The sequence below is a fragment of the Salmo salar genome, chromosome 16 (assembly GCF_965601325.2).
Source record: "Salmo salar chromosome 16, fSalSal1, whole genome shotgun sequence".
NCBI classification, from domain to species: Eukaryota; Metazoa; Chordata; class Actinopteri; order Salmoniformes; family Salmonidae; genus Salmo; species Salmo salar.
In genome coordinates, this window is record NC_138306.1 from 69,183,436 (window position 1) to 69,196,298 (window position 12,863).

The 12,863-nt window shown below is 45.6% G+C and overlaps 1 long non-coding RNA gene across 1 annotated transcript; it reads left to right on the forward strand.

The window, feature by feature from the left end:
- The first annotated feature begins 458 nt into the window (after positions 1-458).
- LOC106574459 (uncharacterized) lies at positions 459-6,780 on the forward strand. Its single transcript, XR_001321550.3, has 3 exons — positions 459-1,574; positions 4,552-4,596; positions 6,164-6,780. It is a non-coding gene; the product is annotated as an uncharacterized LOC106574459 (long non-coding RNA).
- Positions 6,781-12,863: the final 6,083 nt, after the last annotated feature.

The following is a 12,863-nucleotide window of genomic DNA, read 5'->3' on the forward strand; positions in this document are numbered from 1 at the left end:
GTATTGTGTGTAGATTGACGAGGGGGGGAAAAAACGTTTTAATACATTTTAGAATAAGGCTGTAATGTATCAAAAAAGTCAAGGGGCCTGAATACTTTCCCGAATGCACTATCACTGACTAACCCCTTCAAATAGGGCTAATAAAAATAAAATAACACTTCTTCACAAATCTATCAGTTCACAGCCAGCCTGTGCGTGTGTGTGTGTTCACCCAAACATGATTTTCTGGTTCATCAAATCAAAGTTTATTGGTCGTGTACACAGATTTGCAGATGTTATCACAGGTTCAGTGAAATGCTTGTGTTTTTAGCTCCAGTAATACATAATCCAGAAAAAAATTAAGAAATTCAGAAATATCAAAACGAGCAATGTCAGAGACTGGACTATAAATATACTGTGATGACATAATGTATATACACTGAGTATACAAAACATTGAGAACACAACATTTCTAAATGTATAATACCACTTTGACATTATGGGGTGTTGTATGTAGGCCAGTGACAAAAAAATAGCAATTTAATCCATTTTAAATGCAGGTTTTAACACAACAAAATGTGGGGAAAAAGTCAAGGGGTGTGAATACTTTCTGAAGGTGAATCCATATACTTTTCCAAATACTTTTCTTTCTGCAGGTGAATCCAGGTGAAAGCTATGATCCCTTATTGATGTCACTTGTTAAATCCACTTAAATCAGTGTCGATGAAGGGGAGGACAAAGGTTAAAGAAGGATTTTTAAGCCTTGAGACAATTGACACATGGATTGTGTGTGTCATTCAGAGGGTGAATGGGCAAGACAAAAGATGTAAGTGCCTTTGAACGGAGTATGGCATTAGGAGCCAGGCGTACCGGTTTGAGTTGGTCAAGAACTGCAACACTGCTGGGTTTTTCACACTCAACAATTTCCTGTGTGTATCAGGAATAGTCCAACATCGAAAAGACATTCAGCCCACTTGACACAACTGGGGGAAGCATTGGGGTCAACATGGGGCCGCATCCTTGGCCCATGGGGAGGGGGGAACTCAATTTCATGAAGGTGTTCTTTAATGTTTAGTATACTCAATGTAAAAATATATACATATAATGGTGTGTAAAGACAGTATATGTATAGAAAAGGTGTGTACAGCAGTAGTTATATAGGATGAGCCATGACTAGAATACAGTGTATGCATATAAAGTGGGTAAAACAGTATGTAAACATTGAACTTTAATAATGACAGCAGTCTCTAAGGTGTAGGGTAGAATATCGGGTGGTAGCCGGCTAGAACAATGACTAAGGCTAGTGGTGACTGTTTAACAGTCTGATGACTAGGGCTGGGCGATATATCGATATAAAAAATATATCGATATATTTTAAATGTGATATGAAATTAGACCATTTCGCATATATCGATATAGTTCAAATTTGCGCTTTGATCCTTGCTCCAAGCAAGCTGCAGACCCGGAGCTCTCTGCTCTGCTCCCCGCGCCCCGCCCCTCCTCTTTCATGCACAGAGGGGGAAGGGGCGGGAACAGACACTTCAACAAACATGGAGGAAGCAACAGCGTCTGCGGAGCGTTTTGAGGAGGAATTGGTTAGTAAAAGAAAAAGCATTGGCTCAGTAATTTGGAGATGTTTCGGATTGGAAGTATCAGATGAGCAACAAAATCACGTTATATGTAGGCAGTGCCATAAAAAAGTTACAGCCAGGGGTGGAAGCACTACAAATCTTTTTCACCACCTAAAACAGTGGCACAAACTGCAATACGAAGAGTGTATGAAACTGCGCGCTGCAGAAGCCCCAGCCGCAAGCCGTCGACAACCCGAAAAAGCTCCAGCCCCGAAACAAAGCTCACTGCAAACTTCATTTTCCCGCAGTGTGCCTTATGAAAAGAAAATTGGCAAGTGGTGTACTATAACTAAAGCGGTGTCCTATCACATTGCTAAAGATATGGTCCCTGTTGTAACTGGAACAAGTCGGATTCAAAAAGCTACTGAAAACTATGGACCCGAGATATGAGCTTCCCAGTCGCAACTACTTTGCACGAGAAGCACTGCCACAAATGTACACTGAAGTCAGGCACCTTATGGAGCTTTGATTTCAAAAAAGGTACTCCTGTTGTTATACAGTGTTTATGTTTACATGTTATTGTTATTTGAACAGCTGAGCATTTAATCTGAACCAGGTGAAGAGCCCTGTTTATTATTTATTCATTTGATTTTTCAACTGTTCACTGAAATAGCCGGTTTCAATAAAACTACTTGAGACATGTCATATCTGGCTTTGACTTTGACTGAACATTTGCTCTCACTTTGCGGAAAAAATATCGGGATATATATCTTATCGATATTCAGCCTAAATATATCGGGATATGACTTTTGGTCCATATCGCCCAGCCCTACTGATGACCTGGAGATATATTAGCTGTTTCTCAGTCTCTCAGTCCCAGCTTTGATGCACCGGTACTGTCTTCTCCTTCTAGATGGTAGCGGGGTGAACAGGCCTTGGCTCGGGTGGCTGAGGTCCTTGATCTTGTTGGCCTTCCTGTGATACTGGGTGCTGTAGATTTTCTGGAGGGCAGGCAGTGTGCCCCGGATGATGCGTAGGGCTGAATGCACCTCCTTCTGGAGAGCCCCGCGGTTGCATCTGTAGTAATTTGGAGGGGTCTTAGGGGCCAAGCCAAATTTCTTCAGCCTCCTGAGGTTGAAGAGGCGCTGTTGCTCTTTCTTCACCACGCTGTCTGTGTGAAGGGACCATCTCAGATTGTCAGTGATGTGCATGCCAAGGAACTTGAAGCTTTTGACCCTCTCAACTGCAGCCCCGTCGACATGGATGGGGGCGTGCTCTCTGCTGTCTTCTGTAGTCCACGATCAGTTCCTTCGTTTTGTTGACGTTGAGGGACGTTATTTTCCTGGCACCACTCCAACAGTGCTCTCACCTCATCGTTGGTTATCAGGCCTACCACTGTTGTATTGTCAGCAAACTTGATGATTGACTTGTAGATGTGCCTGGCCACACAGTCATGGGTGAAGCAGGGAGTACAGTAGGGGGCTGAGCACGCACCACTGTGGGTCCTCCGTGTTGGGGATCAGCGTGGGGGAGGTGTCGTTGCCTACCTTCACCAGTTTGGGTCGGCCTGCCAGGGTTTCCACGACCCAATTGCACAGTGATGGGCTTGGAGGGCGCTATGGTGTTGAAGGCTGAGCTGTAGTCAAACAGCATTCTTACATAGGTATTTCTCTTGTCCAGGTGGGATAGGGCAGTGTGTGTCGTCTGTGGATCTGTTGGGGCGATATGCAAATTGTAGTGGGTCTAGGGTGTTGGGTAAGATGGAGGTGATATGATCCTTAACTAGCCTGTCAAAACACTTCATGATGACAGAAGTGAGTGCTACGGGGCAACAATCATTTAGTTAAGTTACATTGGCTTTCTTGGGTACATGGACAATGCTGGAGATCTTGAAGCAAGTGGGCACAACAGACACGGATATTGAGAGATTGAATATGTCCGTAAAACACTCCAGGCAGCTGGTCTGCACATGCTCTGAGGATGTGGCTCGGGATGCCGTCTGGGCCGGCAGCCTTGTGAGGGTTAACATACTTAAATGACTTACTCGCGTCAGCCACGGAGAACGAGAGAACACAGTTCTCGTAAGCGTCGGGGGCTCTGTTGTTTTCCTCAACGGATAAAGGTGTTTAGCTCGTCCGGGAGGGAGGTGTTGGTTTCCGCAATGTGGCTGGCATTCCCTTTATAATCAGTGATTGTCTGGAGTCCCTGCCACATACGTCTCGTGTCTGATCCGTTGAATTGCGACTCCACTTTGTCCCTGTACTGTCGTTTTTGCCTCTTTGATTGCCTTACGGAGGGTCGTAGCTGGTCTATTTGTACATGTCCATGTTCCCAGTCACCTTGCCATGGTTAAAGGCGGTGGTTCATGCAAATCCGGCAATCTATCCACGGTTTTTGGTTTGGATAAATTGTAATCGAAACAATGGGAACAACATCCTCTATGCACTTCCTGATGTACCCCGTCACACCGTGTATACATCAATACTATTCTGAGGCGACCCGGAACATTTACCTGTCCACGTGATCGAAAACAATCTTGAAGCATAGATTCCGATTGGTCAGACCAACGTTGAACAATCCTTACCACAGGAGCTTCCTGTTTAAGTTTCTGCCTATAGGTGGGATGGAGCAGAATGGAGGCGTGATCGGATTTGCCGAAGAGAGGGCCTTGTAGCCGTCCCAGAAGGGAGAGTAGCAATGATCCAGCATCCGTGTTGCGTGTGTAGCACAGGAGATGTGTTGATAGAATTTTGGTGCAGCATTTACCTGCCAGATTCAGAAGCTTGAAAACCTCATTCGGGAAAAAAAAGCTTAAACAGTCAAAGTGTGTTCAGAATTCAACTTAGGCATGTACACGCGATGTAAATACATGCATATACTTACTGAACTTGTGTGCATGTTTACATGGTTTTGCACATGCTTCAGGTGATAGTTATCTGAATACACTATTAGCGCTTTGAGAAGGTGGTTTAATTATACTTTCCTGTGGATATTCTTTCAGAAATTTCGACCCAACGAAGGAACAACAACGCAGACAACCAGTAGAGTAAGTTCAAATGTAATTGTATTGTATATTCCGACTTGTAGAGGACCATTTCCAGAATCAAACACTGTAAAGTCAGACGTTAGTGTATTTAAGAAATTTACTCGTCTGGTGTCCAGGCAAGTACAATGTAGGCAACATATGACATACAGATAATTTGATTCAGGAGACCTCTAAAACAATGTAACTTTAACACTGGATGAAAAACTGAATGAATTACACACTACACACTACACTTAGTAACCAGTTTATTAGGTACACCCATCTAGTACTGGGTTGGACCACCCTTTGCCTCCAGAACAGCCTGAATTCTTCAAGGAATGGACACGTTGCTCAATTGGTATCAAGGGACCTAACATGTGCCAGGAAAACATTCCACACACCATTACACCACCAGCCTGTACTGCTGACACCAGGCAGGATGGGGCCATGGACTCATGTTGCTAACGCCAAATCCTGACTCTGCCATCAGCATGACGCAACAGGAACCAGGATTCGTCGGCCCAGGCAATCCTCAATTCTGCAGTGTTAGTGATCGTGTGCCCAGTGGTGGAAAAAGTACCCAGTTGTCATACTTGAGTAAAAGTAAGGTTACCTTAATAGAAAATGAATCAAGTGAAAGTCACCCAGCAAAATACTACTTGAATAGTTTTAAATATACTTTTTTGGGGTGGGGGGGGGTTACCCCAATTTTGTGGTATCCAATTTGGTAGTTAGTCTTGTCTCATCGCTGCTACACCCGTACGGATTCGGGAGAGGTGAAGTTCGAGAGCCGTGCGTCCTCTGAAAAACAACCCAGCCAAGCCGCACTGCTTCTTCACACAATGCCTGCTTAACCCAGAAGCCAGCTGCATCAATGTGTCGGAGGAAACACCGTACACCTGGTGACTGTGTTAGCATGCACTGCGTGCAGCCCGCCACAGGAGTCGCTAGTGCGCAATGGCACAAGGACATCCCTGAAGGCCAAACCCTCCCCTAACCTGGACGACACTGGGCCAATTGTGCGCCGCCCCATGGGTCTCCCGGTTGCGGCCGGCTGCGACAGAGCCTGGACTCGAACCCAGAATCTCTAGTGGCACAGCCTTAGACCACTTTTATTATTTGTATTCATTTACAGATGGCCAGGGGCACACTCCAACACCATTTACAAATGAAGCATTTGTGTTGAGTCCGCCAGATCAGAGGGATGACCAGGGATGTTCTTTGGACCATTTTCCTGTCCTGCTAAGCATTTGAAATGTAACAGGTGCTTTTAGGTGTCAGGGAAAATGTATAGAGTATATTTTATTTAACTAGGCAAGTCAGTTAAGAATAAATTCTTATTTACATTGATGGCCTACCGGGTAACAGTGGGTTAATGGCCTTGTTCAGAATGAAAAATGTTTACCTTGTCAGAATTGGCCCAATGCTCTAACCACTAGGCTACCTTCTGCCATTTTAAAAAAGTACATTATTTTCTTTAAGGATGTAGTGACGTAAAAGTTGTCAAAAATATAAAAAAGTACAGATACTACTTAAGTAAAAATACTTTAATGTGCCACTGCATGTGCTTCCTGTTTTTATTTGATAGGAGTGGAACCCTGTGTGGTTGTCTGCTGCAATAGCCCATTCATGACAAGGACCGACCAGTTGTGTGTCCCGAGATGCCGTTCTGCGCACCACTGTTGTACCACGCCATTATTTGCCTGTTAGCTTGCAAGATTAGGTTTAGGCTGACCCAAATTATTATACTGGTCCAGATCTTTTTTTTTTGTCGAGCAGTAGCATATCTATCTTTTTTTGTTCACGCCCATCTCAGTGAAATAATCCATTGTGGAGGCTGTGGGGATTGCACATTTCAAGAAGATGGGGAGTGTGGCTGCACATCTCTCTCCAGAATGCACTCTCCCGCCAATTTGTGCACATTCATAACTTCATTGTGCGAATTTGATTGTTAGTATCTATCAATTCCTGATTACATATCACCAGTAGTACATTTGCCATTAATTACTATACTTTATCTACAATGTTTGTTTGGTTACGGTAATGTCTGTTAATGCATTCAATATTTATATTATTTTACTTTTAGATGTGTATTGTTAGATACTACTCTTACTGTTGGATCTAGGAACACAAGCATTTTGCTACACCTGCAATAACATCTGATAAATATGTATATGTGACCAATAAAATGTTATTATTCCAGCCTTTTACCGTTCTCATTGTTGGACTGGACACGTTGTTTGCAGCACGCACAACCTATGGTACACTCGTGAGAAACAAGTTTTGGTTTGTTTCATTCCATTTACGAGTTTTGTCAATTTAGACATTGTCTTTTGTTTGGTGCGTTCCTGTCAATGTTGAGTAGGGACGCACACCTGATTTACGCATTGAAGTAGGCCTATAGGCTACCTGGCCTGCGCACAAATGTGCCCATTTGGGGATCTGATAGCATTTATGATTGGCTTAATGCACCACCACTAATGAGCTGTGGCGCTTCCCAAATTCATGTTTTCTTCACCTCAAACAGCAAGGAAACAAAGTCTGTTTTTACATCCATTGAAAGTGACAATTCCTAAATGTATTTTTTTTATAAATCTTTCCAGCTCTCTCCCTTTCGATAACCACTCAGCGTGAAAGTGAAAAGTGTCATTCTCTGATCCAGTAGAAACATAAAATAGGCCTACCAGATTGCTTGTTTCTTGCGCAAATAACCTACAGCTTGGTCTGCATGTGAAACTTGGGGCCCAGAATATTTTTTACAATGTTGCAAGGAGCTTCAGGCTGGTCCCAAGTTAGTTTATACAATGTTTCAAGTTCCTTACAGACAGTCCATGCATAGCCAATGTGATTTATAACAATGGAAATTACTTTAGGTTTGTATCATTTTCATTTAGATTTGGATACAATTGACTAACCACATGACAATGATTTTGAGATATGTTATTATAAATGAAATAAACAACTGTTCCACGAACATGTTCATATGAAAAACATAACTTTCATGCAGATCGGTAGAAATGGTAAGATAGGTTGCCGACTCCTCGTGTAGCCTATTACCGGCATCCTCAGGAGAGTAATGGCAGCATCTGCGAAAGCCAGCAGGAGCGAGAGGAGAATGGTTGGGTCAGGTTACGTTTTTTTTCCTTCTGGTTATCTTGGTCTTTGGCTCCCTCTTGAGTCAGTGTCTTATTTAATCACTGTGGTGAATGTGGCAAGTGTTTTTCTGAAGTTCGGTATCTGACTTATCACATGAGGATCCACACAGGGGATAAAATATGTAGGTGTAATGATTGTGGCAATTGTTTTCATTTTGGCACTGGTCTGAAAATTCATGAGGATTCACATAGGGCAGAAATTGTTCCGGAACTCCAATTTGAGCAGCAGCAGCTGAAAAATGAGCTCCTACAAATATTGAAATTTACATGGTTTTTAGAGTGAAGTACATCGGAAAAAAGCAAAAGAAAACTGCAAGACTGAATAGGAGAAAAAACAAGCAACAAACAAAGAAGATAGTTATTTTTCAAAAGCCTATTTTTCATAAAATTGTAGTTATCTTAGCTAGCTGAATTGTTTACCAGTTGCTAAGCAGTTGCTAGGGACTCTTTTGGAAGAAGCTAGCTAGCTAACGAAGAACAACAAAGAATATCTAGTTAACAGAAGAAAAGAAAGAGAAAATCAGGACAGAAGAAAAAGGATATCAAAGTGAAACAGTTCTCTAAAGACACGAGGCAATAATACAAGAAACAACACTTCTGTAGCTTGCCAACTATGTGTCTGTCTATCCCTGTTCTCTTCTCTCTGCACAGGCCATACAAACGCTTCACACCGCGGGGCCGCTGCCGCTCTAACCTGGTGGTCCCAGCACGCACGACCCAGGTGGAGTTCCAGGTCTCCGGCAGCCTCTGGAACTGCCGGTCTGCAGCCAACAAGGCTGAGTTCATCTCAGCCTATGCTACCCTCCAGTCCCTAGACTTCCTGGCGCTGACGGAAACATGGATTACCACAGATAACACTGCTACTCCTACTGCTCTCTCTTCGTCTGCCCACGTGTTCTCGCATACCCCTAGAGCATCGAGCCAGCTGGGTGGTGGCACTGGAATCCTCATCTCTCCCAAGTGGACATTCTCTCTTTCTCCCCTGACCCATCTGTCTATCTCCTCATTTGAATTCCATGCTGTCACAGTTACCAGCCCTTTCAAGCTTAACATCCATCGCCCTCCAGGTTCCCTTGGAGAGTTCATCAATGAGCTTGACGCCTTGATAAGTTCCTTTCCTGAGGATGGCTCACCTCTCACAGTTCTGGGTGACTTTAACCTCCCCACGTCTACCTTTGACTCATTCCTCTCTGCCTCCTTCTTTCCACTCCTCTCCTCTTTTGACCTCACCCTCTCACCTTCCCCCCCCCCCTACTCACAAGGCAGGCAATATGCTTGACCTCATCTTTACTAGATGCTGTTCTTCCACTAATCTCATTGCAACTCCCCTCCAAATCTCCGACCACTACCTTGTATCCTTTTCCCTCTTGCTCTCATCCAACGCTTCTCACTCTGCCCCTACTCGGATGGTATTGCACCGTCCCAACCTTCGCTCTCTCTCTCCCGCTACTCTCTCCTCTTCCATCCTATCATCTCTTCCCTCTGCTCAAACCTTCTCCAACCTATCTCCTGATTCTGCCTCCTCAACCCTCCTCTCCTCCCTTTCTGCATCCTTTGATTTTCTCTGTCCCCTATCCTCCAGGCCGGCTCGGTCCTCCCCTCCTGCTCCGTGGCTCGACGACTCACTACGAGCTCACAGAACAGGGCTCCGGGCAGCCGAGCGGAAATGGAGGAAAACTCGCCTCCCTGCGGACCTGGCATCCTTTCACTCCCTCCTCTCTACATTCTCCTCTTCTGTCTCTGCTGCTAAAGCCACTTTCTACCACTCTAAATTCCAAGCATCTGCCTCTAACCCTAGGAAGCTCTTTGCTACCTTCTCCTCCCTCCTGAATCCTCCTCCCCCTCCCCCCCCCCCCTCCCTCTCTGCGGATGACTTCGTCAACCATTTTGAAAAGAAGGTTGACGATATCCGATCCTCGTTTGCTAAGTCAAACGACACCGCTGGTCCTGCTCACACTGCCCTACCCTGTGCTTTGACCTCTTTCTCCCCTCTCTCTCCAGATGAAATCTCGCGTCTTGTGACGGCCGGCCGCCCAACAACCTGCTCACTTGACCCTATCCCCGCCTCTCTTTTCCAGACCATTTCCGGAGACCTTCTCCCCTACCTCACCTCGCTCATCAACTCATCCTTGACCGCTGGCTACGTCCCTTCCGTCTTCAAGAGAGCGAGAGTTGCACCCCTTCTGAAAAAACCTACACTCGATCCCTCCGATGTCAACAACTACAGACCAGTATCCCTTCTTTCTTTTCTCTCCAAAACTCTTGAACGTGCCGTCCTTGGCCAGCTCTCCTGCTATCTCTCTCAGAATGACCTTCTTGATCCTAATCAGTCAGGTTTCAAGACTGGGCATTCAACTGAGACGGCTCTTCTCTGTGTCACGGAGGCTCTCCGCACTGCTAAAGCTAACTCTCTCTCCTCTGCTCTCATCCTTCTAGACCTATCTGCTGCCTTTGATACTGTGAACCATCAGATCCTCCTCTCCACCCTCTCCGAGTTGGGCATCTCCGGCGCGGCCCACGCTTGGATTGCGTCCTACCTGACAGGTCGCTCCTACCAGGTGGCGTGGCGAGAATCTGTCTCCGCACCATGCGCTCTCACCACTGGTGTCCCCCAGGGCTCTGTTCTAGGCCCTCTCCTATTCTCGCTATACACCAAGTCACTTGGCTCTGTCATATCCTCACATGGTCTCTCCTATCATTGCTATGCAGACGACACACAATTAATCTTCTCCTTTCCCCCTTCTGATAACCAGGCGGCGAATCGCATCTCTGCATGTCTGTCAGACATATCAGTGTGGATCACCACCTCAAGCTGAACCTCGGCAAGACGGAGCTGCTCTTCCTCCCGGGGAAGGACTGCCCGTTCCATGATCTCGCCATCACGGTTGACAACTCCCTTGTGTCCTCCTCCCAGAGTGCTAAGAACCTTGGCGTGATCCTGGACAACACCCTGTCGTTCTCCACTAACATCAAGGCGGTGACCCGATCCTGTAGGTTCATGCTCTACAACATTCGCAGAGTACGACCCTGCCTCACACAGGAAGCGGCGCAGGTCCTAATCCAGGCACTTGTCATCTCCCGTCTGGATTACTGCAACTCGCTGTTGGCTGGGCTCCCTGCCTGTGCCATTAAACCCCTACAACTCATCCAGAACGCCGCAGCCCGTCTGGTGTTCAACCTTCCCAAGTTCTCTCACGTCACCCCGCTCCGCCACTCTCTCCACTGGCTTCCAGTTGAAGCTCGCATCCGCTACAAGACCATGGTGATTGCCTACGGAGCTGTGAAGGGAACGGCACCTCCATACCTTCAGGCTCTGATCAGGCCCTACACCCAAACAAGGGCACTGCGTTCATCCACCTCTGGCCTGCTGGCCCCCCTACCTCTGAGGAAGCACAGTTCCCGCTCAGCCCAGTCAAAACTGTTCGCTGCTCTGGCACCCCAATGGTGGAACAAGCTCCCGCACGACGCCAGGACAGCGGAGTCAATCACCACCTTCCGGAGACACCTGAAACCCCACCTCTTTAAGGAATACCTAGGATAGGATAAAGTAATCCTTCTAACCCCCCCCCCCTTAAAAGATGTAGATGTGGTTGTTCCACTGGATATCATAAGGTGAATGCACCAATTTGTAAGTCACTCTGGATAAGAACGTCTGCTAAATGACTTAAATGTAATGTAAATGTAAAATCATATCACTGCCAGCTCTGTAGAAAATGTTTTGCTCATAGTGCTAGTCTGAGTTCTCACATTAGGATTCAAAAAGGGGTGAAGCCTTATTGCTGTCATTGTGGCAAATCATTTCTGCTGGAATCTGACTACGCATATGAGGGAAATCATATTGTTGCTTCAGTAGCAGATCTTTGAGCACTGGCAGTCACGAGAGTGCATATGAGGATAATCAATACACCATTTTGCAGTCAAGATTGCTGTAAATGTTTCACGAATTGTTCCAATCTGACTCACAACACCATCATCCCAGAAACCCTGGACCCACTCCAGTTTGCATACCGCCCCAACAGATCCACAGATGATGCAAGCTCTATTGCACTCCACACCTGGACAAAAGGAACACCTATGTGAGAATGCTATTCATTGACTACAGCTCAGCGTTCAACACCATAGTGCCCTCAAAGCTCATCAATAAGCTAAGGACCCTTGGACTAAACACCTCCCTCTGTAACTGGGTCCTGGACTTCCTGACGGGCCGCCCCCACGTAGTAAGGGTAGGTAACACATCCGCCACGCTGATCCTCAACACAGGGGCCCCTCAGTGGTGCGTGCTCAGTAACTCTTTACACCACTGCTACTCTATGCATAGTCACTATAATAACTCTACCTACATACTACCTCAACTAACCGGTGCCCCCGCACATTGACTCTGTATCGGTACCCCCCTGTATATAGTCTCGCTATTGTTATTTTACTGCTGCTCTTTAATTACTTGTTACTTCTATTCTTAGCCGTATTTTTTGGAAACTGCATTGTTGGTTAGGGGCTCATAAGTAAGCATTTCACTAAGGTCTGCGCCTGTGACATAACATTTGATCTGGCATATGAGACCGTGGGGAGAAACCACATTCTACCGTGACTGTTGCACATCTTTCACAATTGTCTGTTATTTGACATTGCATATGGAAATTCACAGGATAAATCTTACACACGTCTGTCATGCTTCAGTGCCAGAAGTACATTGAATAGTCAAAGAAAACCCACAGAGAGAAAAAAAAATGTATACGTCAAATGATTGCAACAAAGCAAAGCCTAAGGGGACACGTGGAAAGAATGCACAGAAACATGACTGTGCCCTGTGTGGGGGAAAGGGCATCAAAGATTGAGAGGGACATTTTGTGAGTGGTGACGACAGTTCTCGGGTGATTAAGATATGACTGGGTGTTTTAAGACTACCAATATTGTTTATAGTTTAACTTGCAATGTGAACACCGCCAGACAATCACTGCACAAGTGGGCTCTTATCAAAGCTTGGTGGTGGAGGGATAACCTACATTTCTTAATCTGTCCTGTGTCAACATGTTCACATCTCTCCCCTCCCCTCCACACACACTTAAGCTGTGGTTCATTCTGATTTAGAAAATAAATAAAAGTATTATTTGAAAGTGCTTCTTTTCATAAGGA